Here is a 24,645-nt window from a genome sequence, read left to right as displayed (position 1 = left end):
TCACTGAACAGTTTAATTGAGGCATTTCCTGACTCCCTGCAGCAGGGAAAGCCTCTCTGGTGGCACTGGGGTGGCTTCTGGACCTGCATGAGGTGGTCACAGCCACACCCGTGCCACCTTTCCCTTTAGGCTGAGCTTCTTCCCAAACCTGCTTGAACGAGAGGGTTGCTGAGCAGGAGGTGTCCTGGCCTAATTATCAGCACTTTGCTGAGCTAAGCTCAGGTTTCTCTAAGCACAAATTCCAGCTGAGTCCCTGTGAATTGCTGTTCTCACTCTGGTTCTGTCTTGCCTGCAGGAAATTCGAACTTCAAAGGTTTAAGAGCAGAGAGGGAGGGAAGGATTATCTGGGTTTCCTCTGTTAGAGTCAGCTCTTCAAAACAAAATTAATGGAAAAGTCAGTTCCTAGTCTTTCATGCTTGTTAATGATTTGTAAACCAGGGGCAACTATTAGGAAAAGCCTTTATTATGCCAGAGAGTGAAATTAAATGGGCAGGTTGACCAGCAGGAGGAACCAAATGTTTGTAAGAAAAAGGCAGTAAATAGATTGCGCTGTCTTGCCCTGTGCCAGTGAACAGTGGCTCAGATATTGAGTTTGTTTTGTGCAGTAAACACATGAATTTCTCATTCTGCTGGTTCATTTTAGTTTGGTAAAGAGCTACAGCCTCTTGGCAACATTATAGTGTGTAAAATGAGAATTCACATCTTTATCATGGCCTGATAAACCCACTAAAAGGTTATATTTGAAACTTTCCTGTTTCTCTTCATTTCATGCCCATTGATGAGGTGAAAAGATTGCTATTGTTATTTTATTGCAGTACTAACATTTTGCATTTCCATTACTATAACATCTCCTGTCACTACAGGTTTGAATTTTTGAGGTTTATACTTTGGACATGAAATAGTTTGTCGTTGCTGAAATTTGGCAAAGGAATTCTTCAGCCTTGAGAGATTTGAAGCTTGTATACCTGTTGAAACAACAAAACATAAACCCCAGACACCTCTCAGCTCCAGATTTTCTTTCACTAAAAAAGAAAAATAATTTAAAAATCAAACCATATGGAGAAATTTCTGTTTCCAGTTGCCTGAAACTTAAAAAGAACAAGGCAAAAATGGCTTAAAAAGGCCCATTTCTAGTAGCCTTAGGAATTTGTCAGCTGTCTTAGTGAGGAATCTTCCTGAAACTGAAATGATTCCACAAAATGTGAACATTTTTGGTGCCAGCTGGTTACAGTGTCAGTCTTTAGAAGAAGAAAATTCTGGTTTTAACTCAAAGTCATATGTCTGAATTCTGTAGAGTCTTCCTGGAGATGTACTTATTTGGATATTGGAAAAAATGTATTGGATAAAAAATATTGGATAAAAAAGTGTAATTGGATGGCCAGACATCAGTGGAATATTATTTGTCAACACATCTCAAGTAATAATAAGTCAAGCTTCAACTTTTTTTAGCACTTTCATATGTAATATGCTGTGCTAGGTGTGTGGTAGCTTCGTGGGTTATCAGACTGAGTCCTCAAGCTTTTCTTACTTGCTTCCTTAACAGAAAGGTCCATTTTTTTTCTTTATTTTTGTCTTGTACTTAAACATCTGTTCTAAAAGTCATGTATGATAGTTTTTTTCAAGTTGGACATGGTACTTCTAATTCTCAAAAAAATTGCTTCATAGACACAGCCCTACTGTCTGCACAGATTCATAGTGTGTAACCTGGGGACAAATCTAAATACTGGGGAGTTTCCACTGCTGGCTAATTTGCTGCTCTTCATGAACTCTGATCTCATTCTTTTTTAGTAATTGCCTCTCTTCTGAAGCAGACCTAAATCTTGGCAGTTGGAAAATCCAACACGATCGATATTCTGTTGGTTTTCCTGCCAACAAGATTTAAGTTCAGTTTGCAGAAGGATCAGACCTAGGTCTTTCATAAGACCAACTCTATGCACAAGCGTTTGCCTGCCCTGCAGTCAGACTGCTTCCCTGCCCTCCACAGATCTCCTGGATATGGGGGAGTCCTGGAGCACTGAAGGGAGAGGACCAATGTCTGTCCCATCCCTCCCCAGGGGCTGAATATGCTGTACACCTCAATACACTGAATTACAGCACAGCTGAGATGGCCCTGCTCATTCTGTGTCTGCCAAATGAAGCCACAGTAAACCCACAGAAATATAAACCTATTTATGCATAGCTTCACAAACTGTGATAAATGCCCACTTTATCACAAAATGGGATAAAGACCCTGAAATCTGAGGGGTGATCAGTATTAAAGCGAAGATGATCAATATTAAAGGAAAAACTGGAAATGCTTTCTCTTTTGTGTACCAAGCCATGGGTGATTTTTTTTTGATTGCTGGAATAACTGAGGTGGGTGTTCAGTGGGGAACTTCTCACTTTCAAACAAATGTAGGATTTTGAAAGGATTTAAGAATACTTTGATGTACCATTACTCTAGACTAAATAGAAACATTAAGCTCCAGTGATCTTGGGCTGAAGTTAGGAGTAGCATTTTTAACCTAAAGGAGGCCAAGTCATTAGCTGTTTCAAGGGGGATGGATTTATCTCCTCCTGAAATATTTGGTGCTTCTGGCTGCTAAGGGCAAACATTTAAACTTGCCAGAATAATGGCCTGATCTGGGATGGATGCTTCAAGCTGCCAGATTGGCTGTGAGTGCTGCAAGCAGCCTGGCTGGTTGCCCCAGTTGAAGGCTATCGTTCTCCTGTGTCATCTGCATCTCCTGTATCTGGCATTGTGCTGCCTTGTTTTCATCACAAAGCAACAAAAAAGAATTACATTTTTAGCAGCTGACGATGTGGGAAAAATCCCCAGCTCACTGAGAACAAGACTGGAGAAATGTTTCTTCAGGCAAGCAGGCAGAGAGGGTCATGATTTTACAGACAGGGAACTGAGACTTTGTTGACTCCACTGACCAAGAGTCCCCGTAATTCTGGTGTCAAGGTGCACATCTTGCCATTTCCACCCTACACTTTGATTTCCCAGCAAAGTGAAATGACTTTCTCACTGTCAATAGAGAGGCTGATAGAGCCAAGCACAGACCTCAAGGACCTGATTAAAGCCATTTTTCAGCTTGGTAAAAAGTCAATGCAAGGCACACAAGTGCAGCTGAGCAGAGCAGCCTCCCTCTGTTCCATCAGAGTTCTTGCTCGTTTGCTGCCTCCCCACATCAATTTTCTCTGTGTGGCTTTCTGTCAGCTCTCCATGCAAACTTTGATGTTTGTAGACTTCTTTGCATGTGTTCTTTTAATGATTTCTACTGAGTTTCTTACCATCAATAAATGTGACATACTATGGCAGGGTGTCAAAGGTTCATGCTTGGCATTAGGGATGGCAGCTGAAGTGCACCAATGTGGTCTTGGCCCTGAGAAGATACATTCTTAAAAAATATGTGTGTAGATTGCCTTTCATTTCTTCTTTCTGTTAATGTACAATATTTCCTAGCAGATAGTAATTACTGCTGATAATCCCTCCCCTCATAACCCAGAAGAAACAAAGAACAAGTAACAGCCTCACTGCTGCTCAATACAGCCCAACTCATAAATTAACACACAATATTTTCTCGACAAACAAAGCCGATTGCATAATGATTTAATCAAAATCTCACCCAGACAGTTTTAAGAAATTAAATTTTTTTTTTTTTATCAGTCTTGTATCTCTTTCTCTTCAGTGTCTTGTCTTTTCCTTTTTAGATTGACTGTAGGCAATTATTTCCCAGTTCTTTCCAGTACCCAAAGTTTGACCTGTACCTGTTTTGGTGACTTGTCATTGAGCTCAGATCCTGGTGCTGAGTGAGTGAATTGCACAAGGCAGAGTGGTCTGAGCTGCTGCTGAAGGTGGCTGTGTGTTGGGGGTTAGGTTCGTTCATTTTTTACTTACAGAATTTTCCCCCCCAAGTTCCTAGGAGACTACATACTGGGTGCTTAAGGGTGCTCGACCAAAACAAAGAGGCGGCCAAAAGTCGGGAGGAGGAAGATCATGTGCGTTTTGGGGCAGGTAGAAGGAGAGGGCCACCCGCAGGTGCTCTCTTGCTTACAGCATCGGAGAGAGGACGGCGAGGCTGCTGCTTGAGGAGCTCACCCTCACCAGAAATCCGGTCCTGGGAAATCCACCATCAGCTGCTTGCGTGCCCAGGAATTCTGAGCTCTTCTGCCTACCCTGCTGGAGCTGGGCCAGCCCTGTCCTGCTGTCGCGGCTTCTTTGGTGCTGCTCTTTTTGCTACAGCACCCCCCTGCCCTGCCGGGACATCCCGCCCCTGCCCTGCCGGGACATCCCATCCCTGCCCTGCCGGGGACATCCCATCCCTGCCCTGCCGGGGACATCCCATCCCTGCCCTGCCGGGACATCCCACCCCTGCCCTACCGGGACATCCCGCCCCTGCCCTGCCGGGACATCCCGCCCCTGGCCTGCCGGGGACATCCCGCCCCTGCCCTACCGTGACATCCCATCCCTGCCCTACCGGGGACATCCCGCCCCTGCCCTGCCGGGACATCCCATCCCTGCCCTACCGGGACATCCCATCCCTGCCCTGCCGGGACATCCCATCCCTGCCCTGCCGGGACATCCCCCCCCTGCCCTGCCAGGACATCCCCCCCCTGCCCTGCCGGGACATCCCGCCCCTGCCCTGCCGGGGACATCCCGCCCCTGCCCTGCCGGGACATCCCATCCCTGCCCTGCCGGGACATCCCGCCCCTGCCCTGCCGGGACATCCCGCCCCTGCCCTGCCGGGGACATCCTGCTGTTCCAGCCACCAGCCCGGGACTTTTCATCTTTCCAGCCGGGACATCCCAAGAGATCAAACTGCCCCGTGCTTTGTGAAACAAAGCCCTTCAAGGTCCCTGGTTTTGTTTAGTATTAATGCTGTAGTTGTTGCTGTTTGTTTGCCTTGTTATACATACTAGTGAAAAACTGTTATTCCTATCCCTATGCCTCTGCCTGAAAGCCCCTTTAATTTTGTAAATTCTAATAATTTGGAGGGAGGGGAATTGAATTCTCCATTCCAAAGGGAGGCCCTGCTCCTCCGTTGCAGATACCTGTCTTTCAAACCAAGATACTGTGCCAGAGCTGAAGGCATTGCCCTCTTGTCAGACCTCTTTGCACAGTGGATTCATTTGACAAAATCCTGCTCAAGGTCATGTAGAGCACACACCTCAGTGAACAAGGGACTTGTGGAACACAGAGATGGAAAATTTAAGTGGCAGCTCTAAATAAGAAGACTTTTCCTTCCCACTTACGTGTGGACCGTTCTGATCAGGAGCTCCTTGAGGCTGGAGAATGCCTCTGCTGTGTCCGTGCAGCACAAGACCCATCCTCTGTTAGAACCTGCCAAAATCGTGAGGGTGTCAACCACAAAATGCTTTGGGGCCAGATAAGCAGGAGAAGGTAAGGAAATTGTACAGCTAGTCTAGGATGGAACAGGCAGTTGTCTGTAGCAGAGCTCCCAGCAGGAGCATTCCCAGCAGGATTGTGTAAGACCACAGTGCCAGACAGCCACACACACACACCCACGGGCTGGCTGCTGGCCCAGACACAGTTGAAGAGCTCCTATTACAGACCAAAAAAAAGAATAGTTGCCTTTCTCCTGAGCTGAAGGAGTAGGGGCTAATAGAACCTATTTGGTTTCTAATTGTTACTTACTTTATTCAGATTGAGAGCTGCAGGAAAGTTCCTGCCCTTCAAGATTTCCAATTAAAATAGCTTTGATGTAGGGGCTGTTGGATGCCATAAAAATCTGTGAGGCAATATTTTTTTTCCCTCAGTTGAGATGATTAATTTATTTAGTTGCCTGCTAAGAAAATAATGCTTGGGTTTTTTGTTTCCATCAGGTAGTCTCACTCTGCAGAGATAAATATGATTTTGCAGGGCTGTGGGGAAAGGCTGGCTCTTCCACTGTCACTCAGCTAGAGGACTTTAGGAAACAATGGAACTCCTGCACCATCCCAGTGCTCTATTTTCTGAGCCAGGCTTGTGGTTGGTGGGTGCAGAATGGCACAGAAAATAAGATGGCACATCAGAAGTGCCCCTTGAAGGGACAGTCTTGGTTTGGAGTGATACAGGGACAAAGGTCAATTAGGGTCTCTCTGTGACACAATGAATGTGTGGGTGAGTGGACTGTTCTTGCCATAAGCTCCCATTGCCATTTGGCATTCCTCATCCTTGGCATTATTCAGTAGCTGCCAAATGGACTTGCTGACTTCTGGACTGACTTGCTAGGCTTTATGTTTTATTGATGTCCTATGGCTTCCATAAATTCAGAATTCTCCATTCACTCTAATTAGTTGAACTTGAGTTCACAAACTCAGAGACCTTTCAAAGCATTTGGCAAGCTGCATAAAAGTATCACAGCCAAAGTCTCTGAAGTGCACAATGCAATCCATGCTGAAAATGCAGGGAGGCTACACAGGTGCTTTTTGGAGTCTTGAATATTGAGAGGAAAAAATACCTGAGGAAAAAATATGCTACTTTTCTGCTGAGCATCCCCAAAAGAAACTCAAGATGAGCTTTCCCTGCGAACTTAGTGTAGACTCAATGTATCCCTCAGTGAATAAAATTAGAATGGAAATAGCCTGAGTACCAAAAGTGTCTCCACTGCTAAGAAATTTCTTGGTGTCCTCTCCAAAGTTATTCCCAGTGCAGAATGAAAGTGTGGTGTTGATGTTACATGAACAATGTGTTGTTCAAGTAGCAGCTGGTGCCCTAAGGATAATTTTAAGTCTATTTCAAGTGTGTGCAGCATCATTGCAATGCAATTGGTACTGGTTCTCCAAGTAACAGCCCTTAAGGAAAATCACCATCATCCCTGAGCTTTGTGGATTTTACCTCTCCTATCACTGGTCCGAATCAGCCCTGTGGTAGCTGAGCACTGAAAGCATAGGTACAAATCTCTTGAGGCTTTATGGAAATACAGTGACAAAAATAAAAGGTTGTGATCAAAAGACCAGAATACTTGCTATTATATAGAATTTAAAATGTTTAAGTTTTACCTAATAAGTATTTAAATATATTAAACACATATTCTGATAGTGAAGTGGTGGTGCTCGGCAGAAAGTGTTCCAGGGCTGGTATCTAAATTTCAGGTCTGACTCCAGACTGCTCCTTTGCACTCTGGGTAGCTGCATCTGTTTCCTTTCCTGCTAAGCATGACAATGCTCATCTTTTGCTGTCCTGAGAACAGCCTGGCTCTGTTTGCTCAGCTCTGTTTCTGTCTTGTTCAGATTCTAATGACACAACGTGGGCATGATGAAAAGAAGCAGCCCAGTGCTTGTAGGGTTGCAAACAGAGACAACTGTGCAAGGGGAAATCCCCACCTGAGGCAGGAGCTCTTCCACCCCTGGGAGGAGATGGTGGCTGTGCTGAAGGTGTTGGATGGCTTGGGTTATCATACACCTGGAAATTCAGTGATGCAAATTGGGACTGGAAGCCCAGCTTAAAAATTAGAAGCAGTTTTTTAGCTCAGTTTTGCTGCATGAGTAAATAATGTGTTCCTCAGTCTTGTTAAAGGTGAAATAGAGAGGTCACTTCTTGAAAATTGTTACCAGTGTGATGGGAGCCGGAAAATTCCTAGAACTTCTGCGTCAGATTGTATCCCTGCTACTCTGCTCTTCGACTGTTTCCATGGCAATGGATGTCAGTCAGCTGAAAATGGAGAAAATGAGAGTTTGAAAACAATTATTGTTTTAAATCTCTTCGTTTTTGTAGTCTGACAAGAGTTCCTGTGGTGCTAGCAGCAGGTACAGAGCAGTTTGGTTGTCAGGTTCACATCCAGCTACTAAGTGACAGCTGTAAAAGCTCGTTTGCAAAAAAATCCTAAAGTACCTTGGTTTATGGATGTGAGAAATGGGAAGTGGTTTTAAACTGTTTATTAGACAAAAGGGCGTAATATGCCTGCTTCTAGGACAATACGAAGGGGAATGCTAAGAAAAAATGGGTATTTTAATGCTCCCCACATTTCTTGGTGGAGAGAGCAGAGCTGGTCTTCGCACACATAAAACTTGCTATCACCATATGTTCAGCTCTTGTGAAACTTAATGTAGATTTCAAATCCACTCACCCTCGAGGTTTCAAAGATAAGAACTTAATGTCAGGTTTTTTTCTGGATTCCTTTTATGTCTTGGTGAGCCTGTAGGGAGTAGGAGAAGGAGAAGAACAGGTTTAAAAAATATAGAAGGTGTGTATACAAGACATAGCAAGGGGAATCTGTCACAGCATCCAGCTCAAAATTTAATTGAAGGGAAAAAAATGCTGGCAACACTTTCGAGTGTTTGGGAAAGGAATCTGCAGAATTTGCCTATATTTATAGCTCTTATTTCTGCAAAACTGGATTCCAGGTATTGTCATAGTTCAGCTCGTCTGTAGCTGAACAAGATAAATCTGGCCACAACAAATCCAATTCAGCTGACCTGGCTCACTCTAGAAAAGAGGTAGAACAAGTCCCTGGGTGAACAATGATAGGACATATTTGAACTCAGACAGGGACCCTCAGCCAACCCTGTTCAAGCATAGATGCAGACACACCACTGGCCAGAGATCTGGGAGGAGAGAGATCCCAGCCAACTGGGTATCTAAACCTGGGAAATTCAAATCCCTATAAAAAGAGCAGCCACAATAAACTCACGGCTGTTTGCTGAGGATGCTCAGTGTGTTTGTGTTGTCTCTGTCTCTGACCAATGACCTCACATAACAAGGTATATGTTTGCTTTACCTGTGGACTGAAACCTCTTCTGGTGTAAATTAATCCAAGAGGCGTGACCTTGGATTCAATCTTTAGATGGTTGGAGAAGTTTCGGGCTGACCAGGAGCTGTGGTGCAGTATTTTGTAGGAAGTAAACATGAGGCCAAAACTCTCTGCAGGGGCGTTAGGGCCATATAATCGCTGTAATTTTAGAAGTGTGATATTTACATTGTGCATAAATGGTTGTTGATCTTGAGAAATTGTAATGTTCTGAAAAGTGAGGGCATGTTGAAAAAAAACACAAGGTTTTTTTTCACTGCTTCTAGATTTTGAGGTGTGATTCAGGAGTTTATCTCCTGTGGCAAACCAACATGGGTTAGATTCCAGACTCATTAGGTGCAGTATCTATTGCCAGATACACTATTCTCATTCAAATCCCGCTTTAAAATCTACATCTGTCAGAAAGCTTGTGAAGAGGTAAACTAATTAAAATGTTACAGTGAAGTAACTTTGCTTGCCAAACAGCCTCTGATTTTAGGGAGGCAGGGAAGTCTTGTCACTAAGGTCCATCTGTGTTTTAAGTTTGTCATCTCAGCCTTGAGTCCTGGTGTACAGAGCTCACAAGTCTCACCTGTCTTGTGAGATACCTGGGGTATTTGAGGGCAAGAAGGGATCAGTAGCACTAATTAATTAAAATTTCAGTAGGCATTTCAAATGTGGTTTTGTCTTTATTAATGTTAATATCAGTATTACACTATCTGTGAATTCTCTAGGAATTTTTTTGTTTTAATTCACTATATAAAGACCAGTGCTTCTATTTTTTCTCTAAGTCTCTCAGACAGCTCTCAATCTGCTATTCTACTTGTGAATCTTTTTTGCTTTCCCTTTTCTCTGTCAATTCTTTGATCTTTGCTCTGTTTTGCAATTCAAAAAGTTTTTATTTCCCTAGATAATGTGCAATGTTACCATTTTTTCTCCAGAGATATGCAGAATTCCATTTACAGACAGAAAGAATCTGACAACTGTGGAAATGCCAAACCTTAGGTTTGTACACCATAGGATTCCCTCAATTTTGTATCCCTAGAATCTCACATTCACACTGCAACAACACCTGTGCCAACAGCAAAGTTAAAACGCAGAAGTCAAACCAAATAACTGCTGTGCTAGAAACTCCTCCCATCCAGAATCAGCCTTAACTCAGCTCCTCGGGTTGCCTTAAATGCAGTGATTGAAAAGGCTGGAAACAAATATAAAGGTGTTTGTGGCAAGGAGTGAGTTGCTTAAAAAAAAAAATTAAAAATTAAGTCTCATAAATGAGTAGTGGGCAGGCTGATCTGCATTTGGAGAAGCCTACAGCCATCTGACAGCTATCCATGTGAAATTACCAAACCTTGAACACCAGCGTATTTACCCACCTTAATCTGGTGATGGGTCTGTTAATTGGACACTGGCAGAATTTAATTCTTCTTGGGTTAATTGGAGGGGGAGGAGGTGGTTTTTAGTGGTTCTTTTTTAATGACAGGTAGCATAAGTATGCCGTAGTTTCTCTCAGCCAGTAAAGCTTCTGAAAATGGAGTAGACAGAGGCATGGAAAAACAAAAGCATGCTGTAGGTACAAAGTCCATTGATCTGGCTTTCTCTCTCCAACCTATTTAGGCTTGATGTTAATCACTTGATGCACAAGGGTTTCAGGTAGGTGATACTTTGGTTCCAGAAATGTATTTCATAAAGAATGGGATATTTCTGTAACTGCAGCACTGTGGGGAAATGAATGTTCCACTTAATGGCCTCCTATAACAATCCCCTCATATTTGCTGGGAATTTGTTGCTGTGCTAGAAACTGTTCCTCCTCTTTGGACTGCTTTATTCACTCTCTTTGCTGTATTAATCCTTAACTTGATAGCAGCTATCTTTTGCTAGAAGAAAAAAAAATAAGAAACCCCTTTTGAAGTAAGTTTCTGAACTATAACAGTAGCGGTTTGTAGAATAAACACTCAGTAGATGATGAAAGAAACTGATTAATATCTCTGAATATTTGAAGTGAGGACTGATAGCTGAGAGTTGACAGTGAGTGATTTAAAAATGAAAATGAAGTCATAATATATTCAAAGGGTGAAGTGGATATTACTTGGAGGGGGGCTTGCTGATGTACTAATTTTGATTTCCAAAGTAAACGAAAAAACTTGGGAGCCAATTATTATCCAATTGCTCCAGGCTGGGTTTCCAAGATGATGTACAAAAACGGCAATTATACAGCATTATACCCCTAGAAAAACAGCACTAATCAAAGATCACTTCTGCAAGTGCCTGCAAGTTCTGACTGGCTGGATCCCAAGTCCAACATCCACCAGGAAAGAGGAGGGAGGAGAGGATTTATGCACTGCCTTAGCACAGTCAAAAATATGGGGAAACTCAGCCCCTGTTGCATTTATCTTCTTTTCCACCAGAGTCGGGGTTAAATGCTCAAGACGGTGTTTTGTGTTCAGACTCAGATGTTTACTAATTATTATCTACATTACAGTCTCACAAACTGTGAGTTCTACCGCACTTCTAGCTAACAAAGTAAAAAATGGCTTCTATCTCTTTCTCTACAAGGCCTTTTAAGGGTAAATTGTCCAATTAAGAAATGACACCTAAATTATTTTTACTTTTGACCCAATAACCAACCACCCGTGGTCCGCAATGCAGACTTTTCTATCCAATTACAAAATACCACCCAGACCCATGAAGAAGAAAGTGAGAAAGGACTCCGCCTCTGCCCTAAATCCTCCATCTTGCTTTATATATATTGCTACATTCTAAAACCTTAAACTCTACGTTTCCCACCCTGTGATATCACACACTTCTATTCAAACTCCACACCCTCAATCCCAGTGCTGTCACTCAATTTTGGATGCTTTTTCCAAGGCCTCAGGTCAAAGGCAGTGTTTTCTTGGGGGCCAGTGCCTGTCAGCACAGAGAGTCTGAAATTCTCAGTGCCCAGGGTTCCAACAAGCCCCAAACTAAACTTGTGAATTGCATTTAATTTCATGGCTTTAAAAAGGTGATGTTTTAGCAGCATGTCAGGAACAAAAAAAAAAACAACTCTGAAGTTTTATTATGGAACCAAAGATAAATGACATCTCCAGTACGTGGAAAGGAAAGATGAGGGGATGAAAAGCCACACCTGATGATCTTCCTGAGAGGTGTGATCCAACTGAGAAACACTTGCTTGTTCTTTGGTTGCAGGGTTTTGATTAATCTTTGTCCAAGTCATTGACCAATTTCCACTGGAAGAGTTGTTGATTTTCTAGCACGTTGTCTGGGAGGTTGCTTGGGAGTCAGAGCTTCTGTGAGCTGCTCCTGTAGTTGAGTCCTGTCCTGTGAACCATGGCAGAGCCTGCCACTCCTCACCTCTGGGCAGCTGGCAGGAGGTGCTGCTGATCCACTGCTTCTCAGGAATCCTGAGGAACTTGCTGTATTTTTACCGGTTATATATATATATGTACATATGTAAGTATATATACAAGTGTGTGTGCATTTATAGGTGCTTTATTACAGCAGATGTGTGCCATGTGAAGTCAAGCTTCACAAAAGATGTATCTTTTTCCACTGGTGCACTTAGTGCTTGTAGCACTAAGAAATTACCCTGTCCAGTTACACTGTAAAGAGAAATTCTATTGTTGATGTTCTGCTCATCACAATTCATGTTAATCCCCTTCTTTCCCTGCTTTCCCCTTTGTTCCCCAGATCTGTGCTCCACCCCTGGCAGTGCTCAGGGCAGGCCGAACAGGGCTCTGAACAGCCTGGTCTGGTGGAAGATGTCCATGGCAAGGGATTGGAATGAGATGATCTTTGAGGTCCCTTCCAGCCCAAAGCATTCTCTGACCGAGCAGGGAGTGTCCACGGAAAATTCTCCATGGTCATGCCAAATGAGTTACTGCTCCTGGTACTACCACACACCAGTAATTTTATGATCTGCATGCATATTCCTAGATAGCTGTGGTAAAGGGGATGCTTGGGGAACCAGGAGAGCAGGATTTGAGTTGTTTTATTGAGGACAGTAGCTTGGGCTGTTTTTACCAGGCCTTCTAAATCAGTTAAACTATGGAAAATAGATTTGTTTTCTTTTGGTTGGTCCAGAATATCCAATTAATATTTTAGTGACTTAAGTGCATCTTGTAATAAACCATCTTCTAGACCTGCCTTAATTGCTCATAGAAAAATACATTTCGACCATAAAAAATATATTTTTGGGCTGGAAGAAGATGAGGCTGGCAGTTCAGAATGCTGAACAGATGGTGGTGGAGAGTCCTGGACTGCCAATTCAGCTGTGCTTTGGGGTGCCTTTGGTGATTAGGCAACCCCTTTGGAATGCTGCAGAGCCAACAAGGATCCATTAAGGACCCTTTTATTATAGTTGATGCTGCATCCTATGTTGAGCCACTGAAATAGCTGTTGTTATTTTCATTTTCACATAATAATCGTGCTCCATAAACTGCTGGATCTGCTTTCTACCTGTGAGTGCAGGTAACCAGATGTTACTTGACAGCTGTGCTTCAGGGTAAGTTATAGTAAATATCACAATTAAGTATTTTCATTCTTTGCACAAGTAGTGCTTGTTGAAAAAATGCTAAAATAGAAAGGTTTCATGTTCTTAAACTGAAGCAAACACCAATATTTCACTAATTATGTACAAATGTATTCTACTAATGCAGCATTGCAGTTTATGTTAAATAGTTTCTTTGGACTTCGTGTAATTACTGTAAGTGTTCAATACCTGGAGATCTTTAAATCCAGTGACGTATAATAAAAATTAACATCTGCAGCTGTACTGTTCACACACAGCTGAGGCACAGATGTGATTCTCCCACCAATAATCACTTCAAATTGAATTTTCCTCGACAGGGCAGAGAGGAAGAAGTTTGGGGACATTATAGTACATTCTGTATATTTACTAATATAATTATATAGATTGTACTATATGAATATAATTAGGTTGTTTCATGTAACCCAACAGCAAGGGTGGAACAAGTATGTGTCAAAAATTTTCCAGGAGAATATTATCATTACATCCTGTTCATATAATGGAAAGAGCACTAGATTTTTTTTTTTTTTGGTGTGTCTCAGAACTACAGTATTTGAAAGAAAAGAACTATTTCTTAGCTTGAACCCAGCACTGCATCCTCTGTACCCACAAAATCTAACAAGTGGTCAAATCACTGCTGTGATATGATTTTGAAATGTCTCACTTTGAATACAGCAAATGTAGTCCTGCCATGTTGGTAAATCACACCTAAGGAGAAATTCCCTAGGGAAAAATGATGTAAATACCACCTCTAAGGAATGTTTTTATGATATACGTGCCCATATAGGTTCACACATTCTAATTACAAAGATGAGTAAGTCACAAACTCCAAGCTGGAGTTCTGTAAGCAAATACACCGACATACTCTCCTCTTTCTACCAGCGGTGTCTTATACTTTGAATTTAAGGATAATGACTTTTAGGAACAGGTATTTTCTGGCAGCTGGTGACTGGCTGGAGGAGTCTCTTGGCATTGCCTGATGTCATTAAAATATAGGGATTATGTCGCCCTGATTCTTTAGCCTTCTGATGGCTGTTTACATATTTTTAGTGGAGTCTCTCACCAATGTAACATAAACAAGTAGATTGTTTTCATACCAGTCTGTGATGGACTGGTGAACTGAGCACCAGGGTCAGAAAGGTGTTCCTCTCATCTACCAACCCTTGATCAAACTCCAAATCCTATTTAAATCCCAAATTACAATAAACTCTCTCTTTCTCTGTTCACCTCTGAACCTGAGTGAGTGTGGTTCTTTCGTGTCCCTACCGGCGACAGGATTATCTGATCTGGAAGTAGTTATTGCCATTATAAATACTAAGAATGAAATATTACATCACCATGGGTGTGAATGTCTGTAGATAGTTTTGGGCAGTTTTTTGCTACTAATTAAAGAGCCTAAGTGCCACAAGAAACCAGATGGTCTTTTCTGGAGTCTTTTAAATAATTCTGCTTAGGTATAGATTTTGTATCCCCAGGTCCAGCAGTAGTAAAGAGAAGAGCAGCTCCATCAGACTGCATTCCCTCTTCAGCCACTTACTGCTGGCCTTGCTCTCACGTTTCCCAGTTCAGGCATGTTTATGTAGTTCTCTCCTTTCAGCACTGACCAACCAGAACTTCCAAGGGAAACTTGGCTGTGTCTCCAGTGCTGCTGACACCAGCAGAGTTCCCCTCATTCCAGGGGAGGAATCTCCACAGCAGGAGGATGTGAGCAGGGCAAACATCAGTTCTGCATCACTGAGGTACACGGGAAAAAAATTAAAGCCACTAAACAAGCGTGGAACAAGTGTGATCAAGTGGAGATTTACTATAAACAGGAGAATTTTAACTCTAGAAGGCTCTTGGCTCTGATCACTGCTGTGGTGTAGAACAATAAAAACGTGTAGCAAAATTTCGGTTCTGAATTTCATCTGAACCAAAACCTAGTGGACCAGAGGGAGTCTTTCCTTTTGCTTCCTTTGACTTTGTGGATGATGTTGCCAAGAAAAATAGAAAACACTCTTTATATTTGTGGTTTGTGTCTTGAGTATTTTGTAAGATACTGTGGGTGCTGTAATCCTCAGTTCTCTCCAGAGCAGAGGCCTTGAAAATGTGTATCTAAAGAGAAGAGGGAGACCAGAAAGGAAGAGATGCAGAGAAATTGGGAGCAATACAGGCACAAAGCTGGGAGTTTGATTCAAGTCAGCTCAATCAGATCCTTGTCTTTTCCACTGATGCATACTCCTTACAGTTTTGAGAACTTGTGTCTTTGCTGAGGAAAAAAAAAGTGGGGATTTTAAAATGAATTACTTATTAAAATAGAGAGAAAGGTTTAAAAAGAACTGTGATAAACTGGGCAATCAAATACACAGGAAAAGACCTTAAAATAACACAGATCTGCACCTCTGTGTGCATACAGCAATCACAAGGTAAAACATCATATACATATGCAAATTTCTTATCCTGAGGTTTTTTCTTTGAAGAAGAATAGTGGGTATTCATCACCTGAGATTCATGCAAGCAGATTTAACTGAACTGTAATCTGATGCCTAGGGTTGCATGTGTCTAATATCCAGATTACACTGCAGATTTAGGTATGCAATCAGATTTAGAGCTTTACTGGAGAATACAGTTTAAAAAATGTCATTAAATGTGTCCAATCTGCAGATGTACTGAGGGGTTCACCTTCACATTTTTGACAGCTGATGAGACTCGGTGACCTCATGAAGGAGCTGGTGTTTCAGGCTATATTGGCACAAGAAAAGATGCTACCAAATGTAACATCATTTTAACATGTTCATTTTAAATTCACAGTTCGCATGTAAATTATAGACTGAGCCAGGGTTATAAGCATCTGTTTTAACATAAATCTGTTTCTCAGAGCTACATCACAACGAGTAAAAGAATGTGAGGTAATACAAATCCTGAAAGATGCAAAGATCTTGGTCAGTGTGCTGTGTGATTTTGCATTATTCACGTAATGTGCTATGATACTGATGGCTTAAATCAGTTTATTAGAGCTCTGTGCTTCCAGTTTTAAAGTATCGTTAAGCTGAATGTGATTCACCAGAATTAGTTAAGTAACTTTCACTCTTTCTGTTGCAGTGCTCAACAAATTATCATTCTTCCAATTCAAATTCCTCAAATAGAACACTGTAACCTTACTTACTGTGTGCATACACAGCAGGAAAGAGTCCACCTTCTACAACACTCTACAGGCAGATGTATTCCATTCCAGTCAAAAGTGACTCTGCTATTCTTGGTATTTTGCAAAACATTTTCTAAAAAATCCAATTGACAGAGTGAACTGATGAGAACAGGACATTAACACAAAAGACAAGGAATAATTTTTCTTGCCTGAATTCACTGACAGAAATATTTGAATGTTGCTACCACTAAACAGGTGCAGCTGTCACTTGAAAAGCTGCATGATCTAAATATATACATCCTCTAACTATATTGGGTCATATTGAAAAGAAAACACAAAAGCCTCCCTATCCATATAAAGAAAAATCTGCGGACTCAAAGCCTTTGGGGAAGCAGGGAGGAGAAATGCTCTGCACCATTGTGCCAGGCTAAACATCCCCCCTGAGCACCCCCTTTGGGGACCATGGGACACTATTTCAGGGTGGCAGACAAACCTCATGGAGGCAAAGCAGGTTTTGCTATGAGTTAGAGCAAAAGTACAAAATTCTTCCAAGAGCTCAGAAAAATAAGACAGTGGAAGGAAAAGTCTCCACAGCCAGTGGACTGAATTACAGCATCTGACTGCTTGATGGTGGCAGTTCTTCATATTAAGTCATAATTAGTCTATCATGTGCTTATTTTGCTGCTCTTCTCAGCTACTTGTTATCTTACTGGCCGTAGCTTATTAGTGGCCATAGCTTCATTTGCACTCTGCTTCCTTTCTGTTTCAGTACCATTTATCCTGCAGGAAATCTTCCTTTTTAGTTCCTCATTGGCCTCATCCTCTGAGGAGGCCCCAGAGCCGCACGTGTTACCTTTATCTAAAGCAGAAAGTGGGTCACTGCTTTTCATAAAACTGGGGATAATGCTTCCTTAGGTTTTATCTTCACCTGCTGCTCCTGCATTTTTAAAACCATCAGACACATCCCAGCTCCCTGGAAGACTCTTCCACATTACTGCCCTCCAGCAGGCCTTAGTTGCGCTCTCCTCTTCCAGCTGGGAGAGCACAATGATCCTTTCCCCAGAAGTCTGGCAGTGCAGATCATTTAATTAGGCCAGGCGGGATCACTCCAGCAGAAGTGCAGAGCTCCCCATCCCCTCAGAGCACCTAACACTGCCTTCCCAGTGTTCAGTGTGGTGCTTGGGGAGTTGGAATAATACATCCTCCTCACTCTGGCACCTGCACCTTGGCTTTTTACTGCAGGTTGGAAACAGCCAGCCCTCGCTCCCTACCCTGTGTGCCTCGGAGCTTGCCCATGTCTGTGCACAGCAGGAGGGCGGTGCTGGCACCCAGCTCTGCTGGGCCACTCACCTCGTTTCCCGAGGCAAAGGGAGCCACTGCTGAAGCTGAAAACCCAACATGACCAAGTCTCTTCTGTGTATCCCAAACAGGTATTACACATAAAGTGTATTTAGAGCTCAGGCTCTATTCAAAAGATAGCCAAACAATTTAGAAAAAAATATGTAGCTAAAGCACTAAAACTTTAGTTTAGCTAAAACTAAACGAATGCAGTTTAGTTCCTGCTGTCGTGATGTTGTGGAAGAGCTGTGATTATGATGGAGGAGGTAAAATGTTTGTAGTGCTAGACAGTCTGAAACTGGCTCTTGAGTATACAGAGGTTGTGTCTATCTATTCAATTTTCCTGCTTATGGCATCCTTAAATAGCACAGTTTATATTGTCTGGCTGTGCACTTCTTTCCCTACAGTTTCACTGAGACCAAAGAAATCTTGAGAGATCTTAAATATATAACAGTACAGCCTTTAATAAACTCAAAGGTAGCAGAAAAATCCTTTCCTATTCAAAGATAACTTTAGACAATAAATTCCCATTTGTTTATATACGATAAAACTTTGATTTAATCAAAGATATATCCATGCTAAAGTGATGGGATCATGGCTGCTTATCTGCTGTAGACACATTGGGAAAAGGGCGAATCTATGTTTTTTCTGACTATAGGAACTCCACTGATAGGCTTAGATCTTGTCTTAGAAGCAGCCTACAGCTCATTAGTGAGAGTAAGGTTAGTTGCACTTTTTGATCGGTATGTAATTTATTGATGAACTTATTTGAATAGTGGCAGTTGTGGTGATGGGCTATTTGTAGCTACTGGGACTCTGCAGAGCTGGAGTGAGGCAATCGGCAAAATTAACACAGGCAAGCTGCCTGTGAGCTGCCATTCTCATTGACCTGAGCTGGATTCACAGCAGTGACCCAGTGCTAAAAGACCCCATTACCAGTCCCCAGGGCCTCCTGCTCTTCTGCAGTGCACAGAAAAATCAGACACTGGAATTTCAATGCTGAAAAGCCTGTGATCTGCTAAAGCAGAATTATGATTCCCTTATCCTGATTTTAGCCCTTTTTTTCAGACTGAGTGGTGAAATGAAAGGCAAAACTTACTCTCTGCCAAGGAAGTGAAGCAGAGCCACGGCTTAGTGAGCAGTAAAACCTGTCACTCAAGGGAGAAGGCTTAATTCTTCACCACTGTCACTTGCAGTGTAACCACAGGTGAAGAGTAATTTAGGGACTGCAGAACCAGTTAGGATTTGCAATACACCACAAACCATAGCCCTGAGGTGAGCACACAGGTTCCACTGCACTCCTGGGGAAGCTGGATGCCCAAAATGCTGTGGACTGGGAATACAGGCAGGACACACCAGAGGCACTGCTGTTCAGGTGGAGTTATTTAGGAAGTCAGGGCTGACTTCTGAGCGTGCTTGAAGGCTGAGTAGCTTCTGCAATGAGACTGGGGTGAGTCAGGGAGCAGAAAAGGACACAAAAGACTGTGAGAGTCGGGTGTGCAGGAGTACCTGGATGTCTGTGTGGAGCCAGCAGTGCAGGAGAGCAGCAAAAACAGTTATTCCTGAAGGGAAGTCATAGCAGTGTAGAACAGTAGGAACACAGTTAATCCTGAAGGGAAGTTGTTGTGGGTTTTGTAAAGAACGTTATTCTATTCCATCTGAGTGGAGAAAAATTGCTTATCTTTGCCCAAATAGGTTAGTGTCGCTTATCAAATGGTGGAGTGCCACTCATCTCCATTGTTTCACTACTCCCATGGGGATATCTTCTGCTAATAGACTGTTCAGAGCTCACCAATGACACGACACATTACATCGTGCTATTGTAAGATGCTCCACACAAGGAGGAGGAGCCAAACCATCTTAACCTAGATAAAAAAGGAGCCACAGTCCCACTAGGTATCCAGTTTTCCACCGGATCCCTGGAGGAAGACCGGACCCATCTCACCATTACTGGACCCTTTTTCCTCAACAAGACCATCTCTACTCCAACAGAACCACATCTGCTGCTCCAGGAGGGCTTCCTTTGGACTGCTTCCAACACCCTGACCAACAGGGTGTCAGGTTGTATTTCTGACTCTGTCAGGGTTTTCTAGGATTTCCTGTTTGTTTGTTTGCTTGCTTATTCTTCTGTACTACAACATCTGTATTTTTATATCCCAAGTAAAGAACTGCTATACCTATTCCCAAAATCTTTGCCTGACAGCCTTTTAATTGCAAATTTATAGTAATTTGGAAAAGGGGGGTGGGGCTTACATGTCAAGGGAGACTCCAAACTTCCCTGGCAGATACCTGTCTATCTAAACCAAGACAGAAGTCAAGCAGTGTAGAACAGTAGGAACACAGTGTGAAAAACAAGGTTCACTCTCCTGGTAAAATTTAGAAGTTTAATAAAGGACAATAGGAGACAAAGATAATAAAGCAAAGTTTAATAAAGGACAATAGGAGACAAAGATAATAAAGCAAAGTTTTTAATGGCTGGATGCTTAGCATTCAGCCAAGAGCACACCTGCTGTACTAGTTTGAAATCAAAACAGTGGCAGATTGTAAGTCAGAATTATAATTTTATAGGGAAAAAAAAATAAAAGAAATAAATAAATGCAGTAGTACAAGAACACTGACAAAGACAGAATACAACTTGACACCGTATGGTGGTAGCAGTCCAAGCAGAGTGGTTCTGTTGAAGCGGTGATCCTGTAGAAATAATGGGTCTGAAGATCCAGCTGTAGCTCTTGTCCTCTGGGAGTCCAGTAGGTAAGCGCTGCTCTGGTGGAGTCTCAGCTTATATCCAGGCTGGAATGCTTGGTTCCTCCCTCTGGGCGGAGCATCTCACAGTGGGATGGTGAGGCATGTGATAAGGCCCGATGGGCCCATTAACAGGAGGTAGTCCAGGCGGGGGTTATCTGTGAGCTGTGTAGCAAAGGTGCTGACGGGCCCGTTAACAGAAGATAAGCCAGAGTGGAGGAGGCAGGGAGCACTGCCTCACCTGGTTTCAACAGTTCATGAAGATGGTGATAGAATATACTTCAACCCAGGACACCTGCTGTTTTGGAGACATCCTTTATATACCTTTTCTATTGCATCAGTCTATTGAATATTCATAAACAATTATGCATATTTAAACTTTCCCCCAAACTAGTTTACATGTTCCAGGAGCTGTTTAGCATGGTTCCTCCTCAGGTCTGCCTTTTTAGAGCATGCGTGTTTCTTGGCTGTGGTTTTAGTCAGTTCCTATTATTGCCTCCAGCTTGGGTTTTGGTTCATACTTACTTCAGATAGCGGGTGCTGATAGTTGGCATAACAGTAGCAGGGGTCTTCATCATATGTTCACTGAATGTTATCCCAACCAAGCAGGCAGTTCAATCAGAAGCAAAACTATATCAGCTATTTTACTACTATGTCTAAGTTCAGTTAATAGCAGAAATAAAAACTATATCTTTATAGCAAAGTTACTATAACATTATACATATAGCATCCATTTTAATATTTGCAAAAAGCCAATATTATTATATATATTTATAACAGTTATTCCCAAAGGAAAGTCCAGCAGGGAGCCAAGGAGAGCCAGAGATACCTGCAGGGTACGATCCCACAGTGCTGGAGCCAAACAGGGACAGCACAGGGGTGTAACCAGCAGTTTTTCCCATCACTGGCACCAAAGAAAGCAAAGCAACAAATCGATGTCAGATTAAGACACCAAAAAAACAGGAGAAGAAACAAGAATCTACAGGTGGCTTTAAGTTGAGATTGAAAGCCCAGGCTGGAGTTTATGTGCTGCTCCTGGGCACATGGATGGGATCCTGGGTGAAGCTCCTTTGAGCAATTAGTGGCTGTTAATGACCTGTACAATGCGAGACGAAGGCCACTGAAACCCACCTGCAGTGATTAATCACAAGATGAGCCTCACGGCACTTCCTTACTCTCTATTAGTATTCTGAGAATAGGTAAATCAGCCTGAGCAACTCAGCAATTATGGCATGGGAAGCTGCAAGAACAACTTAATTTGGAATTGGATAGGCATTTCAAGAAAGAAAATTGACAATTAAGAAAATTCATCTGTGCTTGATTGGAATGAGCCCTTAAATGTATCTATTTTAAAATTGTATCTAATTTTACAGAAACCAAAAATAAAATAGATTATTTTAATAGTAATTCATTTTTTTCTAACTCCAGTTAGGGAAAATTTGATATTAATACTTTTTGATCAAGAATTTCCAATTGACTGAGCTGTTGAATAGGGTACACTTAAAATGAGTGCAGCAAAATCATTTCTTCAAAGACTTATTTTTTTGACAAAAAGTACAATAAACAAAAGCATATTTGACCAGCTGAGCTTTTATAGAGGTTTTTGGTGCAGATTATATAACAGCCTCCTAAAATATGGATGCAGTAACTGGTTTTTCCTCCCCTTTTTGGGAAACTCAATATGCCTTTCTGGTGCCTGATTAAACCAGTTGTGATGCTTTTTACTATGTATTGGGTTTGCTGTTCTAGGCTAAAGCATCAAACTGAGGAGCTCAGAGTGTGCTCTAAGGGAAAAGGTTTAATTTAGTCACTTCCTTACACCTTGCATGAACACACTGCCTGCAAAGAGGAGCACTTGAGATTTATCTGTGTCATCGTTAAAGTAGAGAGAATGCATTAAGAAAAGCTGATAGAAAGTAAAATTTGCTGTCTCTTGCTTTTCATCGGCACTGACTGCGAGTTTGGCTTCTTTCTCTACTCATGAAATCTTAGGGGATAAAAACGTTAAAATTCCTCATTATTTATAACTATCCAGCCGATTTTGTGCTGCTATTAGGATTTTTTTTTGTATTGGATTCAGGGATGGTAATGGCCATTTAATTCCGGTGTTTGAGATATGATCGGTCAGTCATGTGGCAGTTCTTTTTAGTGTGAGAGGAGTAAGTGGAGGTGGTTTTGATTAAGTGCAGGCTTAAAAATGTGGCCTGGAGAGCAGAGAAAGCATGGTTGTCACAGATTTTTTGAGGCATCTTCTGCGCCTTTCCCTTCCTTGATTGCCAAGGAATTCTCTGGGCACTTTTACTATGGAGCAAGGGAGGCTTTTTGCACCTGAGAGTGGAAAAACAAGTGGGGCCTTTTGCCTGTGAGAGAGAAGATGTGTGCTAATGTCATTATAAATAACTTGATGGGTGAAGGGATGGATGTTAAAGTCTTTGAAATGATTCTTAATGTCTTTGAAATAGGTCTGAATGTCTCTCTTGACTTTGGGCAGCAGATTTCTTACCAGGCCCAGACAGCTTGGCTCCTGAGATAGACAAGGGTCTGAATGAGTCTGAGTTATTTCTAAAAGTAGTTCAGAATTAAAATTCTGATACAGTTCAATTGCACCAATTACATCTAACTATAATTTCAGTGTATTTTCATCACTCAATTTCAATGGAAAATGACAACAGAATGAGAAATATAATGATGACAGAATGAGGAATATGCACCATTTATTATCAGGGTCTGTGTTGTCGCAATTCCTGATTGGTTTCTTTTTCTCTAAAGGAATAGTCAGTGTGTGATTTTCTGATTTTTAATGCGGACTAATATAGACTTGGGGATCTGTTATACAAACTATTTTAATTTATTATGAATATGTAAAATAAAGTACTTGTTATAAATGATTAAGAGCCAATCCCAAATCAAAGAATTTATTTAGCAATTTCCAAGATCAATTTTGAAATGCCACAATAAAACAGGATAACATCGATCGAATGCTGGGTGGACAGTGGAACAGCAGCAAGGGTGCTTTCCAATCTTGCCTACAAATGCTGGGTCTCAGTGTACAGTTTTTATACAGTTTTTCTGCCCGGAGGCAATGTCCATTGAAAAGTCCGAATATTCATGTATTCCTTTATTTCCAAGTGGAGTTTGAAAGGATTTCTTGATGTAATGAAAAGACGTCCCAAAAATCCTCCCAAATCTTCTCTTTGGGGCGCTGATCCAGTCATCTTCCGGATCCTCCACCAAGATTGATATCAGATTCTTGAGTAGCCATGAAGTGTGGTCCACCCTTGATGAATGGCCCATCTCCAGACTAGCTTTACCATTTCTGTTGTAAATTTTGTGGTTTTCACAGCTGAACAATGGACTTTAGAATTTTGGAGATGCCCTCGAGTTGCTTCAGAGAATCCAAGTTTTAGTGACAATGTATAACTTTACCACGTACAATATTTTATACGCGAATTTATACACTGCATCTACTACATACTTGATTTGCACTGTATTATTAGAATTTGTGCCTAACCCTTTTGAATCTGGTTAGTTATTTTATGAGAGTAGAGTTAGATGTTTGCAGCAGAAGTACCAAGAAGTAGATTTTATATCTCTATTTAAGAGAGAATCAGTTAACCCAATCTCTCAGAACTCATGTTAGTTCTGTGGGTTGTCAACCCTTTTCATGATCTGAATTTCCCTCTTCTCACTCTGAATGATTTTTCCTTCTAGAATCTGATAATTATGTAAGTATTATGTTTATCTGGTTTTTGAATTAACTAATTTTTTTTTAAGCCAAAAATGGCCAATCACAACCAGTTATTGGAAAACACACAGTTATGACTACAATGAAATACTGTTGTAGTACTGAGAACTAGTGCAGCTTTGGACTTTTTAATGCAAATAACGAAATTATATTGAAATAAGTCTCACTTTTAAATTTGTTTTAAAAGACCATTGAATAACTCAGGTAGAAGATGAATAGGTTTTATTTTCAGTCCTAGAATGCCAGCTCTACCCTGAAAAGCTGGCAGAGACAAAGAACCATTTGTATGTCCTGCCAGGGAAGGAAAGTCCCTGCCTTCCTCTGCACAGCAAGGCTTGTCCAAGGTTTCAGGGATGTTTGTTTTAGATTCTGAGGGAACCCCTGCCAGGCACTTGGATGTGAGGAAGCCACCCCCTCATTTCACAGACTGGCCAAGGTGTTCTTTGCACTGTAA

This window comes from Chamaea fasciata, unplaced genomic scaffold, assembly GCF_029207755.1.
Source record: "Chamaea fasciata isolate MVZ Bird 193981 ecotype frontalis unplaced genomic scaffold, bChaFas1.0.hap1 SCAF_11, whole genome shotgun sequence".
NCBI lineage: Eukaryota > Metazoa > Chordata > Aves > Passeriformes > Sylviidae > Chamaea > Chamaea fasciata.
This window is presented reverse-complemented; position numbering follows the sequence as displayed.